This window comes from Nelumbo nucifera, chromosome 3 (genome assembly GCF_055504915.1).
Source record: "Nelumbo nucifera cultivar China Antique chromosome 3, China Antique-T2T, whole genome shotgun sequence".
Classification (NCBI taxonomy): Eukaryota; Viridiplantae; Streptophyta; class Magnoliopsida; order Proteales; family Nelumbonaceae; genus Nelumbo; species Nelumbo nucifera.
The window spans coordinates 11,364,918-11,389,018 of record NC_142651.1 but is presented as its reverse complement, the minus strand read 5'-3'; the positions used below and the strand labels follow the sequence as shown (position 1 = coordinate 11,389,018).

Here is a 24,101-nt window from a genome sequence, read left to right as displayed (position 1 = left end):
GGTCACCTGGCCGTTTTCGTTTCAACCCAAAACCGCTTTTTGGCCAAAAATAATTGATTTGGTTAGTGAACTGCTGACCAAGGCGGTTGAACCGTCGACCCAGATAATAGTTTTTGACCATTTTTCACTTTTTTATTATTTTATTATTTTTTTTTTAAAACAGGCCATCCATTTGGTTCGAACGGTCAGACCGTTTGACCCAGGAACCAGACCCCATAACGGTTCTCTATTCGATTTGGTTTTAAAAACCTTGGTATATATTATAACTAGCGAGGACCCATGTGCACGGGATTTGTCAAGTTAAAGATAAATAATAGAAACATGTAAGAGTACTATACAATTGTTTTATATAATAATTAATAATCATCTATATTTTGTATAGTACTTTTAAAAATTTTTTTACAATACAAAAATAACAATAATTAATTTTAGATAGGATTGTTTATCAAACTTTGGAATGACAACTTTCCTTGTTTCCCCAATCCTCATGGGATCTGCCCTGAATGAGGCGGAGATGGAGATGGGGAAATTTTCATCCTCGTTGGTAGGAACGATGCGGGGACAGGGAGAGCACTCCCTGCCCTACGTGGACCCCGATCCCCACCCCATGGATTTCCCGCTAATATATATGTATGCATACATACGTTTATGTATGTATATATGTACACATACATCTATATGTTAATATTTTTTTAAAATATGGTTGAATATACTTGAATCTTTTCTAATAGGATTGTAAATTTTAATATTTTATTTTATTTTTTAAATAAAATAAAAAAACAAAAACATAATGGTTGACATTATAAAGAAACACAGGGAATGAGGATCCCCGTAGAGACAAGGATGGGGATAACTTTGTCCCCTTTAGCAGGGATGGGGACGAGGACGTAGATGGGGATTTTCGTGGGGACAGGGATGGAGAGAGGCTCCTCGACCCCACCCGCCCCGTTGAATCAAACTAATGAAACTAACCAACCCGATTTCTAGCATTTCCAAGTCGGCTTTGGTTCAACAATTTCCCAACCCGATTGGGTTGGATCAATTTCACTTTGACCATTTGTAAATTGACTAAAATTGAATGACCTGAGCATAGATATATATTAATATTTTATATTTTAAATATATTTTTAATACGGGAAAGTGGGAAAATTCCAATATTTCTTACGCTAAAATAGTTTATATCATAAATTTAATTTTCAATTTATTTTTTAAATAATGCAATCGTATTTTTTTAATTTAAACTTAATTTTCAAAATTATTTTTTTGGAGTTTAAATTTTATAACCGACTAACCAAACCGAAAATTAACCCAAACCAATATAACCTAAGTGACCAACCCCCTAACCTGACCAAGTCAATTTGACTCGCCAAACAATCTACAATTGAGTTGAACCAGCCCATGAACAATAATTTAATCTCCAATAATTATTAAAAAATTCTAGTGAAAATACACAATAAATTAAATTTAAAAATCTAAATAGCAGTAGTTTAAACTCCAATAATTATTGAAAATGTTCTATTAAATAACAAAAAAGAAGATTTATACAAGATTATTGAAAATATATTTAACACAAAAAACAATAAATAATTGCTAAAATACAATAAATATTAATTTTAGTATAGATAAATATATAATAAATAAAGATTAAGTTTTTAAAATTATTATTAATAAAAAATAATTTTTTGAAAGTTATTTTCTAGAATTATTAATTGTTATAAATGAAATTAGTTATTTAAAATATTATTTATTTATTGAAATAATATCATTATTTAAATTTTAAAATATTAATTACTTATTGAATTTAATAATCCATAAAATTATAGTACAATTAATATGAATATTATTAAATCAATTATAATTATTTTTTGTCTTTTTAATAAATATTTTAGTTATTATATAATGTTGTTTGAATATTTAAATAATTCTTAAATTTTTTAATTCAAACTTTAATTAGATAGATATAGATAAAAGTGGGGGAGAAGATAAATAAAAATTAGAGATAATTTAGGAGAGAAACTCTCTACTAAATTAGAAATAACTTAGGAGAAAGTTGGGGATTGTGGGGGAGGTTGTTTAGGGGAAATTTTATGATATTAGGTTATTTAGGTTATTGGAAAGTGTGGGGAGAGAGAAAGAGAGATTTTAGGAAGATTTTTTTGGAGAAAGTAGAGTTTGTAATTGGTAGTTTCAAAAATGGCATGGATTAAAAAATATATAAAAATTCAAAAAAAATGAGAAAATTTCTAGACTTTTTTGTTTTAATATATACTAGTGGGGACCCGTGCGATGCACGTGATAAGTGAAAGTTAAACAATAGAAAGGGAAAATTCCACTTTAGTACCCTGAACTTTGGGGGTAGTGTCAAGCTAGTACCCAAACTTTGAAATGTGTCGTTACAGTACCTAAATTTTTAAAAAGTGTCAAATTGGTCCCTGTCGTTAACTGATCGTCAATTATCTATTGAAAATGTCAAAACTACCCTTCAAAAAAAGACACTATTCAATCTTCTACCTTGCTTACCAATACCTCCTATCATGCATGGTCAATTAACTCATTGATCAATTGCTGATGACATGACTGGGATCTGGTATAGGACTCATAATTTCAATGGCCCACATGGCCCTCCCAAAGGGAGATCTCTAAGAAAATTCATGTTTTTAATATACTTTTGATAACCCTAATCCACAGGCCATCTTCGTTAGTGGTCAGCCTCGAAGCAAGTTTGGCCAACAAAGCAAGATTAAAACAATGTAGGTCCCTCAATAGTGAATACCAATGACCCCATCTAAATTGGACTCGGATCTGCTATCTATAAATTGTTCCCACATCCCTATCGGGAGAACATTATAGTTGTAGTAATATCTCCCATGTCATTAATGGTATGGGGAGATGTTCTCAATACACGCAGATTTGATGAGGAATTCTCTACCAGCTTGGGAAATATACTTCTTGTACCACAAGTTGGTTTTATTAAGAACTTGCGGATGTTTTTCTCCACCTTTTTTATGAAAAATGTTAATTGGAGCAGCCTGTACTGTTTTGGTGATTCATGTGCATGATGCATTACCATGGGCTTAGAGTGAAAGAGTAACTGAAATGATAATTCTTTCAAGGAGAAATTTATGATGCTGGAAAAACATTGTACGGGAAGAGCTTTGACCAATCTTTTACCCCTTTTGATTGATCGAAGCTGATGTTGATTTCACACTTCACAGTAGCTAATGTCATGATGAATAGATGAGTCAATTGAATAGCCACAGATTGCCGTCCTCAAGAACATTTGACCCCACATTGGCTGGGCTTTGCAGCTAATTCAATTGTTGGAGTTCAAATTCGATCTAACTAACGATGATATCCAATCCATTTACAACTGGATCAAATATAGATCTACTTTGATCCAATCCATTATAATTCAATTTGATTCGATCCAATCCAATATATTTAAATTTTATATTCTATCTATTAGAAAAGTCTATTTGAGTGATGTGTTTTTATTAAGGTTGTGTTTGATATTATTATCACTTCTACTTATAATGTTTTCTATTAATCAATACAGATTATTGATAAATTATCTTATCACATCACATCAGATAATAGCTTCTGATGAAGGAAGATTTGGCCCGATCTCATAACCACTCAATACGTGGCAAAGGCAACAGCTCGGTACAATAGTACGCCCAAGGCGTGGGCTCCGAAGGGAGGAACCAGCGGTCCGAACTCCCTACAAGGAGCCCAAACTCCCTACAAGGAGCCCGAACTCCCAACAAAGAGCCCGAACTCCCCGCAAGGAGCCCGAGCTCTCCCTTAGACCCCGAGCCTTACAAAACAACCCGAACTGGCTCGCCCCATGGCAGTTCGGGCCACACCTCCATCCGAACTCAAGACTTCACCTCGCACACCACTCCAGCACTTCGCCTCCAAGACGCCGAACTGAACAACCGTACTGTACCTGACACTGAAGGAGTCCGTATCCTGAGGCGGCGCACCTGACTGACTTGGGATCCGACGTCTGACAGCCGCACTTCAACGGCCACCTGCCACCGCCATCTCCAGTTATAGAGACGGCTCCGACAAAGAGAGCAGTGGCGGTTCTGCCCCAGCAGAGGTGATGACACCCAAACTGGCAGAAGCACAGGGGTAATCATACCCGAGCAGTGGCGGTTCTGTCCCAGCAGAGGTGATGACACCCGAACTAGCAAAAGCGCAGGGGTAATCATACCCGACCTGACAGAATCTTAGGAGTGAGTGCGCGAAGTGGTTATAAAAGGCCCCCTTCCCCCAAGAAGAGAAGTATGTGAACTTTGCGCCATCTGGTTTCATCTTGCCTTTGAGGAAATACTAACTTGAGCTTCGGAGCATACTCACCGGGTTCTTCCCCGGAGATTACTCTCTTTCCCCTTCGTTTCAGGCACCTTCTGCTCCAGCCCGAGGCAAGATCTTTGACAGCTAGGACCCGCCGGATTGCGAACCATCAATTGGCGTCGTCTATGGGAAACGCTTCTAAAAGCCTCCCTCTAAAATTCTCATCACCCCTTTTTTCCCAAAAAAACCCCAACACTCATAGCTTCTTCTAGCAATGTCAGACGTGGCACGGAGATGAACACCACCGGGGAACAACTTCAAGTCCCTGTGGTGTGCATTGGACAGTTCACCATCTCCCTTCCGGTGGATGGGATCCCCAGTCTGAACGCGCCACGAATAGTGGTGCCCGTAAACCTTCCCGCCATGAACGTCCCCTTTCCTCTCCCTGTCGAAAAAACCTTTACCGAACCAACTGCTGTCCCCCTGGCCACCAGTTGGATGACCTGATGCAATGCATGCGGGCGATGCAAGCCCAAATGCAACAATTCCAGCAGCATCAGCTCCAGCAGCACCAAGTACTGCACCACATCTCTCAGTATCACTATCAGCAGCAGTTCCCCCAACTGCCTCTGAACCAACCACAGCTTCCACCTCGGCACCCTGCTCCAAAGCCAGTTAAGCCCTCCCCTCAGGGTGGACGCCATCACCGAGGAGAAGCCTCCCAACTTTAGAACCCCCCCAAGAACCAGGCCTCATCCCCGGGCCAAGGGGAAAGAAAAATCACCCCCGCCTTGCAGCTCGCCGGCGGGTCGGGAACCTCGCCCGCCAAGTCAGTATCTCGGCACTCCAAGTCTGAGCTCCCACTGACAAAGAATCGATTCAATGTCCTAGCGGCAGACTACCAACAGTCCGGGCCCATCGAGCTCGGCAACACAGAGGCCAGCAGCGCCAGTACCAGGCTCACTCAGCAACGAAGACGCCGGCAAAGTTGCCGAACTGCCACCTGTGTCCTGCCCGAGCTCAGAGGTAAAGAAGAGACAAGCTCGGACGAGGTAAAAGCTGCCCCGATTCTCTCAGTTCCTTCCCCCCTCTCATCAGAACTCCTTTCAGTCCCCATGCCCAAAGACTTCAAGCTCCCCCCTTTGGACAAGTATGATGGGTCCTTCGACCCCAACGACCACGTCGATGCCTTCCAGTCCCAAATGCACCTAGCTAGGGCCAGTGAATCGTGCATGTGTGTGGCCTTCACCACCACCTTCAGGGGGGTGGCTCGCACTTGGTACAGGAACCTGGCCCCCGGGTCGATAAGAAGCTGGACCCAGTTCGTGCAGGTCTTCACCGCACACTTCGTTACCAGCAAGCGGTGCCCCAGAACCGAGGAAAGCATCTTCGGAGTAGTCCAGAGGGAAGGAGAGTCCATCCGGGGCTACATCAAGCGGTTCAATGATGCGTGCCTACAGATACCGTGACTGGACCCAGCGGTGCAGCTCGCGGCGGCCAAGAGAGGAGTAACACACAAGGAGTTCAAATGGCACATGGAAGCTAGCCAGCCCGCAACCGTAGCCGAATTCCTCAAGCTCGTGGATAAGTTCATGAGAACAGAGGAAGAGATCAACCAAAGGGCCGAGAGCGGGATCGAGAAAAGGAAGAGGGAAGGCGAGCCCTCCAACCCGGTCCGGGAGACGAAGTCGAGCCAGGTGTTCCGAGCTCCCTTAGCAGCTCAGATGGACTACACGCCCTTGAACGCGAGGCGGACCGAGATCTTGATGATGATCAAAGACGCCCCATACGTAAAATTGCCACCTCGCCTAAAAGGGAACCCAAACGAGAGAAATAAAAATTTGTACTGCACTTTCCATAGAGATCACGGTCACAGTACCGAACGGTGTAGTAATCTCCGAGACGAGATAGAGGGACTCATCCGTCGTGGATACTTGAGAAATTTTGTACAGCATAATAATAATAATAACAATAAGACAGGTCGACAAGGGGAGCACGGAAGGGATGCCCCAGAATTCAGCAGCAGGCCAGCCGAACCGTTGCAACGACAACCTCTGGAAGAGAGGCCAGTTCGGGGAACCATTCATGTGATAGTGGGAGGCTCGATGGTAGTAGGTTGTACTTCGGCAGCGGCCCGGACGTCAGTTCGCGAAGCGGCCCAAGAAGAACAGAACCCTCCAAAGAGGCCGAAGACGGAAGAACCAATTTTCTTCACGGAAGACGACGCGCGAGGGGTCCACTACCCCCACGATGACGCGCTTGTCATAAAACTAAGGATCAGCGACTTCGAAGTCAGGCGCATACTTGTGGATTCAGGCAGCTCGACGGACATCCTCTTCAAGTCAGCATTTTACCAGCTTCAGCTGCAGAAAAGCGAGTTGAAGCCCGCGAACACTCCTCTGGTGGGCTTCAACGGAGAGGAAGTCAGGCCCCTCGGGAAAATAACAGTACCTGTAGAAGTCGGCACATGGCCTTGTGCGGTGAGACTCAACCACGATTTCCTGGTGGTCGCGACCCCCTCCCCATACAATGCCATAATAGGGCGGCCAATCACGCATGTCCTGCGGGCAGTGGTCTCCACCTACTATTTGGCAATGAAGTTCCCTACAGACTTCGGTGTGGGGGTAGCGCAGGGCGACTAGCTCGAGTCCCGCAAGTGTTATGTTGCCGCCCTGAAGGGAAAAACCAAGGTAGCCGACGATCTCGAACTGGAGCGGCCTACGGAGCAAGGCGAAGAACGAGCTGTGCCCACAAAAGAAACGGTCGCGATCCCAACTTCGGCTGCGGACCCAGCTCGGACGCTACAGATCGGTGCTTCCATCTAGGAACCTCTACGAACCGAACTGGTGAGTTTCTTACTTCAAAATTTAGATATTTTTGCATGGTCCACGGTCGATATGCCCGGTATTGACCCCAGCCTTATAACTTACAAACTTAATACTGACCCTGTAGTCAGACCCATTAGACAGAAGAAACGCAACTTAGTCCCGGAACGCTGGAGGGCGGTCGACGAGGAGGTCGAAAAGCTCCTCGCAGCAGACTTCATAAGGGAAGTTCATTACCCGAGCTGGGTAGCCAACTCAGTGATGGTGAAAAAGGCAAACGACATGTAGCGCATGTGCGTCGACTACACCGACCTGAACCGAGCTTGCCTGAAAGACTGCTTTCCCCTCCCCAGAATAGATCGCCTAGTGGACGCGACCTCGAGACATGAGTTGCTAAGCTTCTTGGACGCCTACTCGGGCTACAACCAAGTCAGGATGGACCAGTCCGATGAGGAAAAAACCACCTTCATAACCGAGTTCGGCCTGTACTGCTACAAGGTCATGCCCTTCGGACTGAAGAATGCTGGGGCGACCTTCCAAAGACTTGTGAATAAGTTGTTTCGACCCTTAATTGGCACGAAAACACAGTTTTCACAGGAATTAATACAAGACTTAGATTCTGTCTTCCAAATTCTGCGTCAATTTAGCATGAAACTAAACCCAAACAAGTGTGTCTTCGGTGTCACATCGGGTAAGTTCCTAGGGTACATCGTCAATCGGCGCGGCATTGAGGCCAACCCGGACAAGATAAAGGTCATCTTAGATATGAGACCACCCTGAAAAGTAAAAGAGGTTTAGAGGCTAAACGGCCGCATAGCCGCTCTGAGCCGCTTCATGTCCAAATCGGCAGACCGCAGTCTGCCTTTCTTTAAAGCAATCAAAGGCAAAGGGTTCGAATGGACCCGAGACTACCAGCTCGCGTTTGACGAGCTAAAAAACTACTTCGCTAGTGTGCCGATCTTAACCAGGCCCGAGGAGGGCGAGGTCTTAGAACTGTACCTCTCGGCAAGCGACGAGGTGGTCAGTTCGGTACTAATAAAAGAAGTAGATCGGGTCCAACGACCCATCTATTATGTTAGTAAAATTTTGCAGGGAGCAGAGACAAGATACCCGCAGATAGAAAAGCTAGCATACGCACTGGCAATTGCAGCTCGGAAACTCCGCCCATATTTCCAGGCTCACACTGTCATCGTCTTGACTGACAAACCTCTGAGGCAAGTCTTACTCAAGCCCGAGGTTTCCGATCGGCTGACGAAGTGGGCCATCGAGCTCAGTGAATACGACCTCCAATATAAGCCACGAACTGCTATTAAGGCCCAAGCCTTAGCAGATTTTATCGCCGAGTGCACGTTCAGCGTCGAAGTCCCTAGGCCGGTTGAGCCCGAGATCCCCAGTTCGGGTGAGCCCGGAGCTCCCAAGCCAATAGAGTCTGAACCCCATGAAGTAGCAGCCAGTGTGGCATCTCTCCTGGTTAGGCCAAACGCGAACTGGGATGAGGAGCCCTGGATCCTTCACGTAGATGGCTCCTCGAACCAGCAAGGCAGTGGGGCTGGAATAGTGTTGCGCGGCCCGGGTGGCACGAAATTGGAATACGTACTACGCTTTGAGTTCGCGGCATCCAACAATGAGGCGGAGTATGAGGCATTGATAGCCGGGTTGAACCTAGCACAAAAGGTAAGAGCAAAACATATAGTTATCTGCAGCGATTCCCAGCTTGTGGTCAACCAGGTTGCGGGTGAATACGAAGCACGCGAGCTGACTATGATCGCTTACTTGGCAAAAGTAAAGGAAGCTCTGCTCAACTTCCAGTCACACTTCATCAAGCAAATACCGAGGTCAGAGAACACTGAGGCCGATGCCCTGTCCCGGTTAGCCAGCACGAGTCACAACACCATGAGAACCGTGTACATAGAGGACTTACCTCGGCCTAGCATTCTCGATAGGGCAGAGGAGGTCGCTCCCGTCCTTGAAGCAGAGCCGAGATGGATCGACCCACTCGCGAGCTTCTTGCTAGATGGAACCCTCCCTGTGGACCGCAATGCAGCTAGGAGGGTGTAGCGCCAGGCAGCCAAATACGTCATAATAGACGAACGGTTGTACCGACGGTCCTACACGCTCCCCTACCTGCATTGCTTGCGACCTGCCGAAGTCGAGCTCGTACTCCGCGACACTCATGAAGGTCTATCCGGCGAACACTTGGGGGGCAAGGCCCTCGCCCAAAAGGCACTTCGACAAGGGTACTACTGGCCAACGATGAAGGCAGAGGCCGTCGAGCTCGTCAGGAAATGCGACAAGTGTCGGGTACTGATCTCCGACAATGGCAAGCAGTTCGAGAATATCAAGTTTCAGGAATGGTGCCAAGATATGGGAATTCGGCAGAACTTCACATCGGTCGCACACCCGCAGGCAAACGGTCAGACAGAAGTAATGAACAGAGCTATCCTCCACGGACTGAAAGCGCGACTAGACCGAGCTAAAGGGTTGTGGGCGAACGAGCTACCAAATGTTCTATGGGATCACCGAACTACGGAAAAAACCGCCACGGGAGAGACCTCCTTTAACCTCACCTATGGCACTAAAGCGGTAATCCCGGCGAAGATCGAAGTACCTACACTGCAACTAGAAGCATATGACGATCAGACAAACGGAGACGAGTTACGTACCAACCTCAACCTACTAGACGAGGTAAGAGACCTCGCGTACATCCGGACAGCAGCTTACCAGCAAAGAGTAGCTCGGTACTACAATGCCATAGTAAAGAAGCAGAACTTCCGCGTCGGCGACCAGGTTCTCCGTAAGATCATGGCACCCGAGCCCGGCGTGGGCAAACTTGAACCAAATTGGGAAGGGCCCTACAGAGTAAAGAGAGCGCTCGGGGGGGCATACGAGCTCGAAACCTTAGAGGGCAAACAAGTACCCCGAGCGTGGAACGTCGTTAACTTATGGCGATACTACCTATAGACCACCAAGCGAAGTGGACAAAGTCGCTACCAGAGCCTAAGGGCTATGATGCCGAGCTAACAAAGAACCTCGGTATAGGCAAGCAAAGGCAAAAAGTGCCAACCAAAGGCTCAGGCAAAGTGCTGACAACGAACTAATAGGGGCATCGACATCTCAGAGGGTAAGTATTAACACCAAAACAGGCCGCGCAAGTGCAGTAATCCAGGCAAAAAATAGATCGGGCATATGGTCAGCTCGGCAAATACGGTCAGTTCAGGAGAAAGAGCAACCAACACTTAACCAAAAGAAAGTCATTTCATTGCAAAATAAGGGAGTGTACATTTCCAATATATATATATATATACATATCGAGCTCACAGCGGGTGTTGTTGAAGTGGCTTTTGATGATGACGAAGTGCCTCCGGGCCTGTGATATATATATACATATCGAGCTCACAGGCCCGGAGGCACTTCGTCATCATCAAAAGCCACTTCAACAACACCCGAAGGACCTGCCTCGTCCTCAGAGTCCGGTTCACCGTCTGTAGCATTGGTCATCTCCTGAGTAATGCACGAAGTGGTTATAGCACTAATATCAAGCTCGGGGTACGTATTCTAGATCATCCACCGGCTTAGTTTAAAGCCCCTTCTATACGAGCCTACCATCAGGTCATCAAAGCGCGACGAGGCGATATATTCATCGACGGCCTTCTTCTTGGCATCCTCGATGCCTTGAGAAAAGATCTGCATCCTCTCCCTAATATCCTCTTGAAGGTATTCAACCTGATGCTGCAAATCCAGCCTCAGGTCCGCCATATGCTTCACCACAACTCCCATGGCCTCGGTATCTCTCCAAGACCTCGCCAGCCTGGGCAGCTCGAGAAGCCGCCTCGGCAGCACGGGAAGCCTCTTCGGCAGCTCGCGCCTGCCTCGAGCTCCTTTTCACTTGGGCCGCCAAGGCATGGATAGAAGAATTCACCTACCAAAAGGAAAAATAACAAATGATCAGAAGAACGATAGCAAGAAAGATAAAAGCAAAGAGCCCGACAAGAAATTGCTGACTTACCACCATGGCATGAGTGGCAGCACAGCAAGCTACCTGGTTCAAAGGAAGCTCGGTCCATGCCGCGACCTCCTCAGGATAAATGGCCTCCCTACTCTTCTGAAGAGCGTGGTTCGGCGACAACACGCTCCTGAACTCGCCGTGGGCTCCCGAGCTTGAAGGCCCAGCTCGCGTATAAGCAGACTCGGAGTAAGCAGGAGCCCCTGTGTAAGTAGCCTCGGCATAAGGGGCCCCTGCCGCTTCCTGTACTGGAGGGGCCATCTCGGGCTCCCTGGACGGATCCACTGACGGGTATTCCGGTGCCTCGGGCTCCGGATCTCGGGGCAGCTCGGCACGAGTTCATTTGGCGACTCGCTTCCTCCTCTTCATGGCGTGAAACAGGTTCCCACCACGAGTCTTCTCTGAGTCCATCACACCTGCAAAAAGAGCTCGGCATCAGGAAAATGAAAAAATAGAACAAAACAAAAGGCAAGCCTCTGAGTAAGGAACCTACCCGAACTCAGACCGGCCTCGACGAGCTTAGCCTCCGTCAGATAATGGTGGCATTTTAGCCCAAGACGTGCCCATTCCCGGAGGCCCTTCGCCGTCTCCCTATCAAGCGTAACACCGGCATCAGAGGTAGCCATCCCCCACCCGGTTTGGAACGGCCACCCCAATGCACTTTGCACCCCGAAGTAGTCCCGTTTCCACGCCGGGACCTTGTTGTGAAGATCGTGTAAGAGCTTAAACCCCGGGCGAGGAGACAGGTAATACGTCTGCCTACGCCCGGGAAGGGGACCCGCTTGCTTCTTAAGCATCAGAATGGAAGAAAAATTCTCCAAGTCTAAGGGCAAGATCTGTTCGCAAAATAGGGAGATTGTCCCCACCAAGTTACGAATAGAATTCGGGTGAAGCTGGCCAACAGTAACGCCGAAGTGGTTCATGACCTCGACAATAAGGGGGTGGAAAGGCAGGCGCAACCCAGCAGCGAGCTGCTTCCGGAATATCACGATCTCATCAGGACCGTGTTCCCAAGGGAAACTGCCCGAGGGTATAAAATAGGTGTACTCCCTAAGCAAGTTAAACTGGGTAATAAGGGAGTGAAGCCCCTCAGGCGTCATGGTCGAGGGCCCAAACTTGTCTAACGTCAGACCTCGACGGGAGGAGGACGCTAAGCTACCCGAGGCGATTCGGCCTATGGGTTCAAACTCTTCCTCGAGCTCTACCTCGGGTTCACTAGGGTTGTCGGGGGATGCATCTCGGTTCGTAGAACCTGCATCTGACCCACTCGAAGAACTGTCTGAGCTATCCGAGCTAGACATCGGGAGGAGAAGGATCAGGAAGAAAGTAGACTCACCCAGAAAGAAGGCAAACAGACTATGGAAACTTGGACGCGAGCTAAAGACTTTGACGCGAACTCAAGAAGCAAAACACAAGAGTGACAAAGCGACTGGGGTCCCCCACTATTTATACCCACAGTAACCAAAAATCAATGGTCATGATCAAAGCAAATCCAACGGCCCGCAGTCGCGCTGACTGCACGTCTCCTGAGACCGAGACGTGACTGGCCGCACGTCTTTTGAAACTGAAAAAGCGCCAGCGCACGTCTCCCCGCATTAAAGGCGGCAGCGGCGCGTTTTTTCAAATTTAAAAAGACGTCCGCTGTCACAACTCCCAGCGGCGCGCTTTTTTGAATTTTGAAAAAACGCGCGCTGTCACATCTGTCAGCATTTATAGACGGATTGGCGCGTTTCTCGACTTTTTGGCGCTCGAGAAATCCAGAAAGATCCTAACGAACGTGCACTTCGCGCTATCAGTCAAAGCTAGTTCGAAGTGCGGGACAAATCCACCCGCCACCTCGCGAACTCCCCGTGCCAGGGCAAGTCCCTTTGCGCGAGGAGTGGGGGGCAATTGATGAAGGAAGATTTGGCCCGACCTCGTAACCACTCAACATGTGGCAAAGGCAACAGCTCGACACAACAGCACGCCCAAGGCGCGGGCTCCGAAGGGAGGAACCAGCGGTCCGAACTCCCTACAAGGAGCCCAAACTCCCCGCAAGGAGCCCGAGCTCTCCCTTAGACCCCGAGCCTTACAAAACAACCCAAACTGGCCCGCCCCATGGTAGTTTGGGCCACACCTCCATCCGAACTCAAGACTTCACCTCGCACACCACTCCAGCACTTCGCCTCCAGGACGCCGAACTGAACAACCGTACCGTACCTGACACCGAAGGAGTCCGTATCCTGAGGCGGCGCACCTGACTGACTTGGGATCCGACGTCTGACAGCCGCACTTCAACGGCCACCTGCCACCGCCACCTACCACCACCATCTCCAGTTACAAAGAGAGCAGTGGCGGTTCTGCCCCAGCAGAGGTGATGACACCCGAACTGGCAGAAGCGCAGGGGTAATCATACCCGAGCAGTGGCGGTTCTGTCCCAACAGAGGTGATGACACCCGAACTAGCAAAAGCGCAGGGGTAATCATACCCGAGCAGTGGCGGTTCTGTCCCAGTAGAGGTGATGACACCCGAACTAGCAAAAGCGCAGGGGTAATCATACCCGACCTGACAGAAGCTTAGGAGTGAGTGCGCGAAGTGGTTATAAAAGGCCCCCTTCCCCCAAGAAGAGAGGTATGTGAACTTTGCGCCATCTGGTTTCATCTTGCCTTTGAGGAAATACTAACTTGAGCTTCGGAGCATACTCACCGGATTCTTCCTCGGAGATTACTCTCTTTCCCCTTCATTTCAGGCACCTTCTGCTCCAGCCCGAGGCAAGATCTTTGACAGCTAGGACCCGCCGAATTGCGCACCATCAGCTTCAGTGTTGGCATTTAGACTAGAAATGCTAAATGTAACGTTCCTAAACAAGCAGCGAATGTTGTATTGATAACTCTTATAAAATATATATTCTTATAAATAAAGCATTTGTGGTGAAAAAAAATATATATTCTTATAAAATTTGTATTGATCAACATAAAACCTTACCCATAAAAATGGCAATGGTACCAAAAAAATAAGCTAAATTTCTTAAGTTCAAATTTCATACAAAGTGATTTTCAGTTATTTTTGTTCATAAAATATAATATTGAAGTCATTTTTGGTTCATTGTATTAATACTATATATAATATTTTGATTATTTTTAATTTGATTTATTTATACTATTCAATATACAAATTTTATTCAAATTCAACATAAATCCATTGCATAAGATCCAACTCCAATTCGAATTTGATACAAATAAATCAAATTTGCATCTACTTATATCTGATCCTTATTTTTTGGCATTTAAACTGTATGTTAAATGCGAAATGCTATAACAAGTAAATGTATCCAAAAAAACTGAAAAATAGTTATAGGAAAATGGCATTCCTTCAATTTTTTTGAACAAAGGTTGGTCCTCTCTTGATTCTGATCTTCTTGGAAATCATATACTTTTCTTTTTCAAATAACACATGTAGTGCTTCCTATTGGAATTTCAGCCTAAATAGTATTTTATGCATAACTTACATAATCAATATATTAACAATATCTATTATAAATTAAATACATATATTATTATTAAATATATGTTATAGAATATTACTAATTGTTGATAACAAAATTGTTTTATACTTGGTAACAAAATTGTTGAAAGACAATATTGCCTAAATAAACTCTTAATTTGATGCAAAATTATTTAGAGGTAAGATCACCTTTTAGAATTTAAGAGGGATTTAGAGAAGGTTCTAAATAAATTTGGATTTGTTGCACACAACTTGTTGTCCAGTTGTCTGGTTCTGATTGAAAATACAGCACTCTCTACACAAAATCAGTGTGCAGCATATACGGACGGCTCGGCATTGGGTAAGTCGGTGGGCGTTGGGCGAGTTGCTATCCCAGAAAACGAGTGGCGCGCGTGTCCTGACTCCTGACTCTTGGCCTTAATAATCTTCTTGGTTTTCCCTCTTAATTTCAGGCCCGGAGAGCCGGAGAGCGGAGTCACAGAGAAACGAGACAGAGTGGGTAGTTGTGGTTGAAGTCGCCATGAATCTTCAAGCGTCCCTTTACAGCCCTGGCACGCCGAGCTTCACAAAACCAAGATATCGTTTCCGCCATGTAATCCGAGCGAAAGGTAAAGAACCGATCGAGGATTTCTCTGCTTTACTTATCTTTTTCATCTTACTCTGATTTTTTTTCTTTTATTGGTTCGAACCACTCATTGCTTCACCCGCGCCAATTTTTCTCAATCGAATCGAGCAGGAAAACGTGTTGTTAGAGGAAAAAAGCAATAGTTCACCTGTTTTTCTCTAAAACACATTAATTGACGCGGGTTTGGAAGAAAATGCAATAGTTCCTTGTTTTGAACGCAGTGTAGTATTAAGGTGGAAGATATAGGATTTACAATGGGTGTTTTGGAAGAAACACAAAGGCTCTTTTCAGCTAAAGGTTATGGCCTTGTTGGGTTATCTAAACAAACAAGGAGAAGAAATTGATATCTTTCCCAAAGATTAATCGAAAGGACCTTCAATGAAGAAAACTTTGGAAACTTCTATATATGATGGTCCTTGAAACTGGAAAAGGAAATGTCGCTTATTTCTGAAACTTGCTCTACAACTTAAGCTCAGGGGGAAGAATAGGTCATGTGAAAGTAGCCTAGTGGGTAAAATTTCTGTAAATCAAACAATATGTTATGATCTTATATAGTTTTGACACATGGAAGACTGTCTAAGCTTTTTGTCACATTGCAACCTTTTCCTTTTTTTTAATCTGAAATCAAATCTTAGTTATTGTGTAAATATGTATGTTGCAACGTGATGTTTTGTTTATTTTTGCAGTGGAGCCCTCTGAGAAATCTGTAGAAATAATGAGGAAGTTCTCAGAGCAGTATGCTCGCAAATCAGGAACATATTTCTGTGTTGATAAAGGAGTCACTTCTGTTGTTATCAAGGTTTGTGGAAGTGCTTACCAGTGGTACATTTCAGAGTGATGAGATCAAATTCTTTTAATATGTCAGCAATGCTTCAAATGAATAAGGTCTCTGTAACTCTTTGTTCATGCTTATTTTTAGAAGAATGATGTACCTTCCCTATTAGCTACATTTTTATACTCTGATTGCTTTTGATCTTCTATTCCAGTTATCCTTATCAGTTATCACTAGAAACTAAGGGGGTGTTCGATAACATGATTGTTTTTGTTTTTGAAAGAAAACCAGCTGCAATATCAGCAAAAACAATACAATTTTGCTGATGTGGCAGTTGTTTTTGTTTTCCAAAACAAAACCAACCATGTTGTCAAACACCCTCTAAGTTTACTGGCAAAAGAAAGTTTAGCAGTTAAGCCTTATCAACTAGTGTGAAAAGAGGTAGAGCATAATTCACAGTTGTTTCCAGAACTTTGGGATGGAATTGATTGGTCATGAATACAAGAATTCAAAAAGGAAAAAGGGCTTTAGATTATTGAAATTTGCTACTGATATTGTGAGCTTCTCTCTAAATCTAAACTCTTTTCATTGTTTGAGATAACTTTGCACTGATTTTTGGTGCAGAACTGTTATTTTTTCAGTAAATTAAGTGCATTTGATGATTCAAAGTTTTCTCTAGCGACCATGATATTAATTACTTGGGAGCTCTTTTATTCTTTTTTAATCAATTTGTACTTGGGAGGTATTTGATCTTTCTAATTGACAAAATTAGCTTCTGTATTGCATATGGCACATATGTAAAAACTGTCCCACTGGGGATATTCTTGAACAATCTGATTAGTGATTAGTTATAGTTCTAGTTGATTTTATACACGGCCTAGTCAGCTGAATAATGAAAAAGGAATTAGTTGCAACTTTTACTATTTAACGAGTTAGATTTTTGTTATCAGTCTCAACAAGGAGTAAGGTCAAATGGATTCCATTCTGAAAGTGATTCTATGTAGTATTCAAAACCCACAAACTGTATTTGGAAATTCATATTCAGTATTGTTTTTTGCCCTGTATTCATTAAAGGTGTAACCGATTAATTGAGTACTTTTATTTATTAAAGCAATTTATTTTGGAACTTTCACAGGGATTGGCAGATCATAAAGATTCACTAGGTGCCCCACTTTGCCCTTGTAGGTAAACATTCTAACTGACCATGCTTGAGCAGAACTTTTCCCTGTCTATTGAAAATAGCTTCTATGTTCAATCAACTATTTGTGTTGCAGGCATTATGATGACAAGGCTGCGGAGGTAGGGAAGGGTTTTGGAATTGTCCATGTGTTCCAATGAGGGAAAGGTAGATATACCTTCTCCTACATCCTGGATTTTTTCTTTGTAGACCATAAACTTACTTGAGAATATGAGATAATGGAAGAGCATAAAGTTCTTTACCATCCAACCCTTCTTGATGTAATCAGCCTTTTCAAAAACATATATACAAACTTACTTTAGACTCATTTGCATTTAAGACTAAAAACAGTATTAGATTTTTGTGAACATTCTAAAACCTTGGCCAGCCAAGATGCTTGGACTGTTTGACCAGGGAAGAAAATATCTAGGATGATTTGCCATTATCATTTTGAGGGAAGGAAGAAGGAATGCAAAGTGGGAGAGGGAAAGAAGTTAGAATCAGAATGAGATGAGATGCATCTATATAATTATTGAATAATGATAATGCAGATGCACATATGCTTTTTACCTAATTTCTATATATTACTACACATGTATGGTGTCAGCAGGCAGCTCCTTTTTGGTTTGACTTCTGAATTGGTTTTTAAATATTAATTTTAGACTTGCTGAAAGTTTTCCAATACGAGTCATTCTATATTATCAACCTTGAATTCTTGACAAAATAAATTGGCAAGCCTTTCTCATAATGTAACATTGTAACTTACAAGCAGAGCAGTGTTCTTAATATAAATTTGAGGTCAGCATTTAGTTTAATCATGGTTAACTTTGATTTATCATTTATGCTTATGCTTCATGTGTGTATATACATACATATACATTTATGTATATGTTCAGCTTCAGCATATCCTCTCACAACATAATCCCTTTGTTGTTACCTGTTAAAAAATCTATTAGACTTTACATGCCAAAACCTACTGTTGTAATTAATTAGAAAAAAGTACCACATGAAACTTGGAAAGGTCATTTACATCTCAAAGAAAGCTCCAAGTGCTTATTTTCTAAAGGGGTGTCTGCATTTTTTAGCACTTGGTCTTGGAATTCTGATCATTCTATAATAACTGACCTTAAGCATAAAAGTGAAGTGAACATTTTTCTTCTTCCAGAAAGGCAGGAAATCAGTCGGTTCAAGTACTAGCATGCTTATAAATTTATAATATTGTTGCACTAAAAGCATACTTTAAGGAACATGCTTATAAGGAGAATGGCTTAGCTCTGTATATGTGGATAACAACATTGTGGTAATCAGCAAAGTTGTTAAACGATAATGGCCAGTAGGAAAATCCCTACCTTTTCTTTCAAACCAAATGTAGCCTAAGAGTCACTTAAGTAAAAGGAGAGTATTCTCCAGAGTTTTAACTTTTAAGCACTTCAACATGGCAAGAGGCCAAGAGCTTGTGGATAACTGTTTTATGCGTGGGTCTTGCTGTTGTTGTAGGCAGATGTTGGGGATGTTTTGTGTATGGGTATTTTTGGATACCTAAAGATTCTTTGGTTGCATTGGAGACATTGAAATAGCTTTTGACCAGAAGAAAAAAAACTTGGGTTGATTTTATCTCATTATTATATATATTACAAGTTTGTTATCCTATACATTCCCACATTATTAGTTTAACTTTCCAAGATGCCTTGTTAGATATATTACTAATTTTTGACTTTCAAGGCACCGTAGGTTATGTATATCTCACTTCTTTTGCCGTACTTGCACTCTTCATGTCTTTCCATGTTATCAGCACAATTTAAACTAAAGGAATATTTGGATTAGATTTGAATGTCAAATTAATGGTGAAAAAGAGGTCCTTGTAGAATGGAATAATTGAAATTTGTCTGAGTGAATCATTCGTTTCAAAAGGTAATGGGTTTCAAAATCTATATTTGAAAAGTCGGTACAGTTGTCTCTATGAATTTTGAGTTGCTTGGCTCAATGAAAATGTATCTTTTTTTTGCCTCAGTTGTAGCACTATAATCATTTGATCCAGTCTGCATATCTCACCTGAATTTCTTTTTGACAGGAAGGAGTGTCATTGCATGCTATTCCTAACACCTGATAATGACTTTGCTGGAAAAGAACAGGCAAATCCTCTTGGTTACACCAACCAACATCATATGCGCTAGAATGACGGTGACTGTTATGCGTTCTTTTTTATTTCTGTAGTTTGAAATATAGGTTCTTGTTGAAATATCTGCCTAAGGTTTTCTTTCCCTGGTATCTGCCAAAGGTTGGATATCTCTCATTTTCCTTTGACTAGTGCATAAATCAGAAAACTACCATTGATAAGTTGTTGATTGCACAAAGTTCTTGCTTTGCAGACCATTTCCTTGGAAGAAATCAGGGAAACAACCGCAAATGTGTAACCGTTGGTTTATTAGATCAGCTTGAGGTTGAGCATATGCTCACTTGTATGTATGTTTATATCCTGATTGGTAACCAGTTTCATGTACCCCTTTTTTCATCTTACCCTTTCTTTCCTCATGGGGTGTGCTTTTTGTACAGTCAGGTCTGGCCTGATCAGAATTAAATTGAGTAAAGGGTTTTATGATAAGTCGAAATTAAAAAAGATTGATTTATTTGGTTTTGTGCACTTTGGACCAGTTTCATGGTTTGACAGAAACGCCCTAACTCAGGCTCAGATTGACCCTTCTCACCCCTCACCAGGCTTTTTGGCGAACTAAATAAATTTTGCAGTCAAAGACACCAATGGATCACCATTTGGACACTTTGTTTAACAGTGTTTCCTCCGTAATAGAGCCTATGTGAATCCCAATCATTATTATGAGGTTGTCCTCCTTCACCCTTCCTGAACGATTTCTGGAATCTCACAACTAAGCCGAAACCAAAAACATTCTCTTGAACGGTTTCTACATGTTTTCATTTGATTATTCAACATCATATTCCATAGATCATTATAATTTTTATACTAAAAATTTTGTTTGTTTTTAAAAACAATATCTTATTGGTTTTAAAAACATGTATTGCTTTTTCGAATAAAATCAACTTAGTTTTTTCTTTTAAAACAAAAATAGAGTTCAAATACATGTTTTTGTTTTTGTTTTTTTATTAATATAGTGATTTCAAAAACAAATGAAAACAAAAAAAATGCATGTATCTCTATCTTCTGCCTAGACCAAGGACAAATGGCGAAAAGTGCAGACGATGGTGATTAGAACTTAGAATAATTTATAGGGCTGTCAATGAATCAGGTCTGACAGAACTGATTAAGGTTAGTTTTGGTTCTGTGGTTTTGTTCTGATCAATAATTGGGTCAGGATTGATTATCAATTAAATAATTAATAATATATAAAGGCAATTTAGTTTTGTTGTAATTTTAAATTATTATTAACATAGGTAATTATAGCTCTCAACTCTCAAGTGTGGTCACGTATAATCGGGTCTGACCCGATTAATAAATGAAACGATTCTAGGGCTATCACCTACCAATGTGGAACCCATTAATAATCGGTTCGGTTCCTCGCCCTTGGGCTAGCCCATCAAATTTAAAGCAAATGCTCAACCCAGCCTTGTCCAACTTACACCCCTCACCCACCTCCTCTGTTTCCATGTGGAAACCATTAAGTAGATATTCCATGTTAGGTAATCATGTTCTTTGAATTTGATTGGGTAGGATGCGACTAAAGTAAAGAGGTACTTATTTTATTTCGGACCTATTATTTACGTGACGGGGCTTTAGTTTGATTTTTAAGCCCTCGGGCATGAAAGAAGAAGGATAAGAAACGAATATCCACAAGAGAATATCATAGTTGTTGGGATGTTGGTTGAGTTATTAATTAACACGAAGTCATGGTTGCTTTAAACCGTAGCTCATACAAAATAATTTTCATTCTAAGGTATTATTAGAACGTATGATTTTTAATGATAAGTAGAGAGAATGTCCATCTTGGGTATACGTTTAGTTTATTAAATCCCTAGTTGTAATAAAAACTCATGGGTTGTCTAGTCACTAATGGAATACATACAAATTCTCTGTGATGAATTTTATTTGTAAGAATTTTCCAATAAATAATTAAAGCTATATTTGGTTCTGTGGGTGTTTATCGAAAAAATGCTGCCATACGAGTGTTGGCTTTTATTGTGTAGGAAACCACTATTTAATTTTAATGTTTATTAAATAACTACTAAAAAACATAAATGCTTAGACTTGTGTGCATGAGACATTTAGGAAAACGTCAAATCCTTGCATTTTTACTTAGAAAGTAAGAAATGTTTAAAGTTATGATCAACTAAACAATAAACGTTTAAAGCAATAAGCACCCCAAGATAAACGCTCACAAACCAAATACATACTAAATTGAGATTTCTTTGAAATACCAAAAGTAGAAAATTGTGATACCATCCTGATTGTATAAGCAAGAGGCCAAAGACCTTCCCATCACGCTCATCTGAATAAGTGAAAGTGAAAGTTATCTGCTATTCTGATGTGTTGTGTCTACCGTTTTCAGTGGAGTCTACCAGCCAAATGAACCCACCCGTTTAAAGAGAGGAAAGTTGTTCGCGGAAGCAGGCAAGCCCTATTCACCTCACCTAGTTGACGGAAGAAATCTTAGTAGAAATGCAAGAGAAGATTCAAGGGAGTCTTGATATACGTGGAAATTCATGGAAAACTTTATGCACAAGGTTAATAATCTTTTCATTGACTGTGAAAATTTATTATTTGGATGCCTAGATAATGAAGGGGAACGCTTTAGGTTGTATTTGGTATCATTGTTGTTTCTCTTAGGAACTTTGGAGCTTATCAATACAAATTTTTGAGAAATTGTAATATTACATTACATCAGATAACTTCTTCCACCAAAAAATATATATGCATTAGATTGGATGTTGGCATTTATGGTAGAAACATCATATTTGGTGTTTCATAAAAAAATCAATGTACCAAATGTTGTATTGATAACTCATAGCATTTGAAGTAGTATTCTCATAATATTTGGCTTGACCAACCTAAAACGTTGTAAGTAGAAGTGATGATAACACTAAGACCCCGTTCGCTTTTCAATAAGTTACTTACCCAGGTAAATGCATTTACTTGATCAAGTTTTTCTTAGGAAACACTTACCCAGTTTAGTGCATTTACCCATGTTCTTTTATTTCTCATGTAAATAAGGCAATGATCATTTTAACCATAAAAAATCCATTACTAAAAGGGGCATTTTGTTCCATTCAAGTATTGGCAACTTTCCCCCTACGTGCAAAAGTTATTTATCCACCTAGGAGATGGGTATCACTTACTCGGGTAAGGGATACCTAGGAAAATAAACTTTCCCTGGTCCCCACATAAATCTGAAAAAAAGAACATGGGATACTTGGTCAATAAGAACCAAAATCCCATTGACCAACTTTCCCTCCTCTCAAAATCCAAAAAAAGAACGCCCCCTAAACATAACCTTAGTTGGCATTTTAAGTGTTGTGCCCCTCAAATGCATTGTAATATTTGTTGCAAGATGCAACAATCCAAATCCACGCTATGTATACTTAGGGTCCATTTGGATCGTGGGAATAAGGGTCCGGATTTAGAAATGGAATAGTCGTTTCGATTCCAACTGTTTGATTGAGTGGAATCGAAATTCGATTTCCATTTCTGGGGGAATGGCATTGTCCCATTGAGAGAACAGTCATCCCCCCCCCCCTATTCCAATTCTAACTATGAACTAAATAGATCCTTAGAATTTCCTCATCATAATTTATTGATTTACTCAATTTACACCTGCTCTGCATTAGTTCCACAATAACCAGCTGATAGATTTTTATTTCAAGGAATCAGATATGAGCCCACTGAGCTTGATGAGTGGTGACCCACAAGCAGCATTTGATAGCCTTGTCCTGTCCACATTTGTTGACACTTGAACACTTGACCAAATTAGTCATTATCAACTCTTCTGTTGGGATCATAAAACTCTTCCAATAAAGTTGAGAAGTTGTTTTTGTTGGATGGCGTAGACAAAGTGAAAATACCAATTTTCTTATCAGATCAATAGCAAACTGTCACACCATTTAAAAAAAAAACACTTTAGTTTTAAAATGGGAAGCATGTAGTAGATTGTTATTGGTCTGGTACAGAAATTTTTCTATACCAAGGGTATAGAGGATATGGATTCCCATAAGACACCACATCGAAGGCCTTCGATAAACTGAAATATACAGACTTCAACCTTAAGGCTCTGTTTATTTGTAGTGCAATCTCATTTATACTAATATAAATGCATGAGAGTGCAAATGGAAAGAATACATTTCTGGATTACTTTTGGTTTGCATTTTACCTCATTTTTGTTTCAGGTTTTATTTTATTTCATTGTCAATGCAAGCAAAGATAGGTTAGTACTTGGTGTAATGATAAAATCTTGACCTATCTGCCTCTTGCCATTGGTTTGCCTCCTCCAACTATAATCATCTCCAATACTTAGAGGGCGGGGGCTGATCATAAGGAATGTGAATTAAATTGTGCAAAAATATAGTAAAATAAAACAAGTGATAATGTAAATTAGTTGTATTGCATATAGATGCAGCCCTAGTAAACAATTATCCCAACCCTCCATGACTCCAACCCACCACCACCAAAAAAAAAAGGAAACGGAAAATAAAGGATTTAAATTATTCTCTCTTTCTTCTTCATTGTAGGTTCTTCCATTCTCACAAAATTGATAACCATACTTGAACAATTTTGTCTTTAGAACCAGCCTTGATTAACCACAAATTTAAGTTGCATATATTGATGGATTAACCAGTTAACAATTGGACACCTTGATTAACCCGAATACCAAACGCCCAGAAGTAGCTTTATTTTTCCGAGCTCTTTATTAATTATTTGTAGCCATTTGAATGGTTTAGCTTTCGCTTGGAAT

The 24,101-nt window shown here is 42.0% G+C and overlaps 1 pseudogene across 1 annotated transcript; it reads left to right on the top strand.

The window, feature by feature from the left end:
* Nucleotides 1-14,965: 14,965 nt before the first annotated feature.
* Nucleotides 14,966-19,828, top strand: LOC104595910 (ferredoxin-thioredoxin reductase catalytic chain, chloroplastic-like; annotated as a pseudogene). Its single transcript, XR_016084746.1, has 6 exons — nt 14,966-15,221; nt 15,925-16,037; nt 17,146-17,195; nt 17,285-17,355; nt 19,259-19,319; nt 19,557-19,828. The product of XR_016084746.1 is annotated as a ferredoxin-thioredoxin reductase catalytic chain, chloroplastic-like (transcript).
* Nucleotides 19,829-24,101: the final 4,273 nt, after the last annotated feature.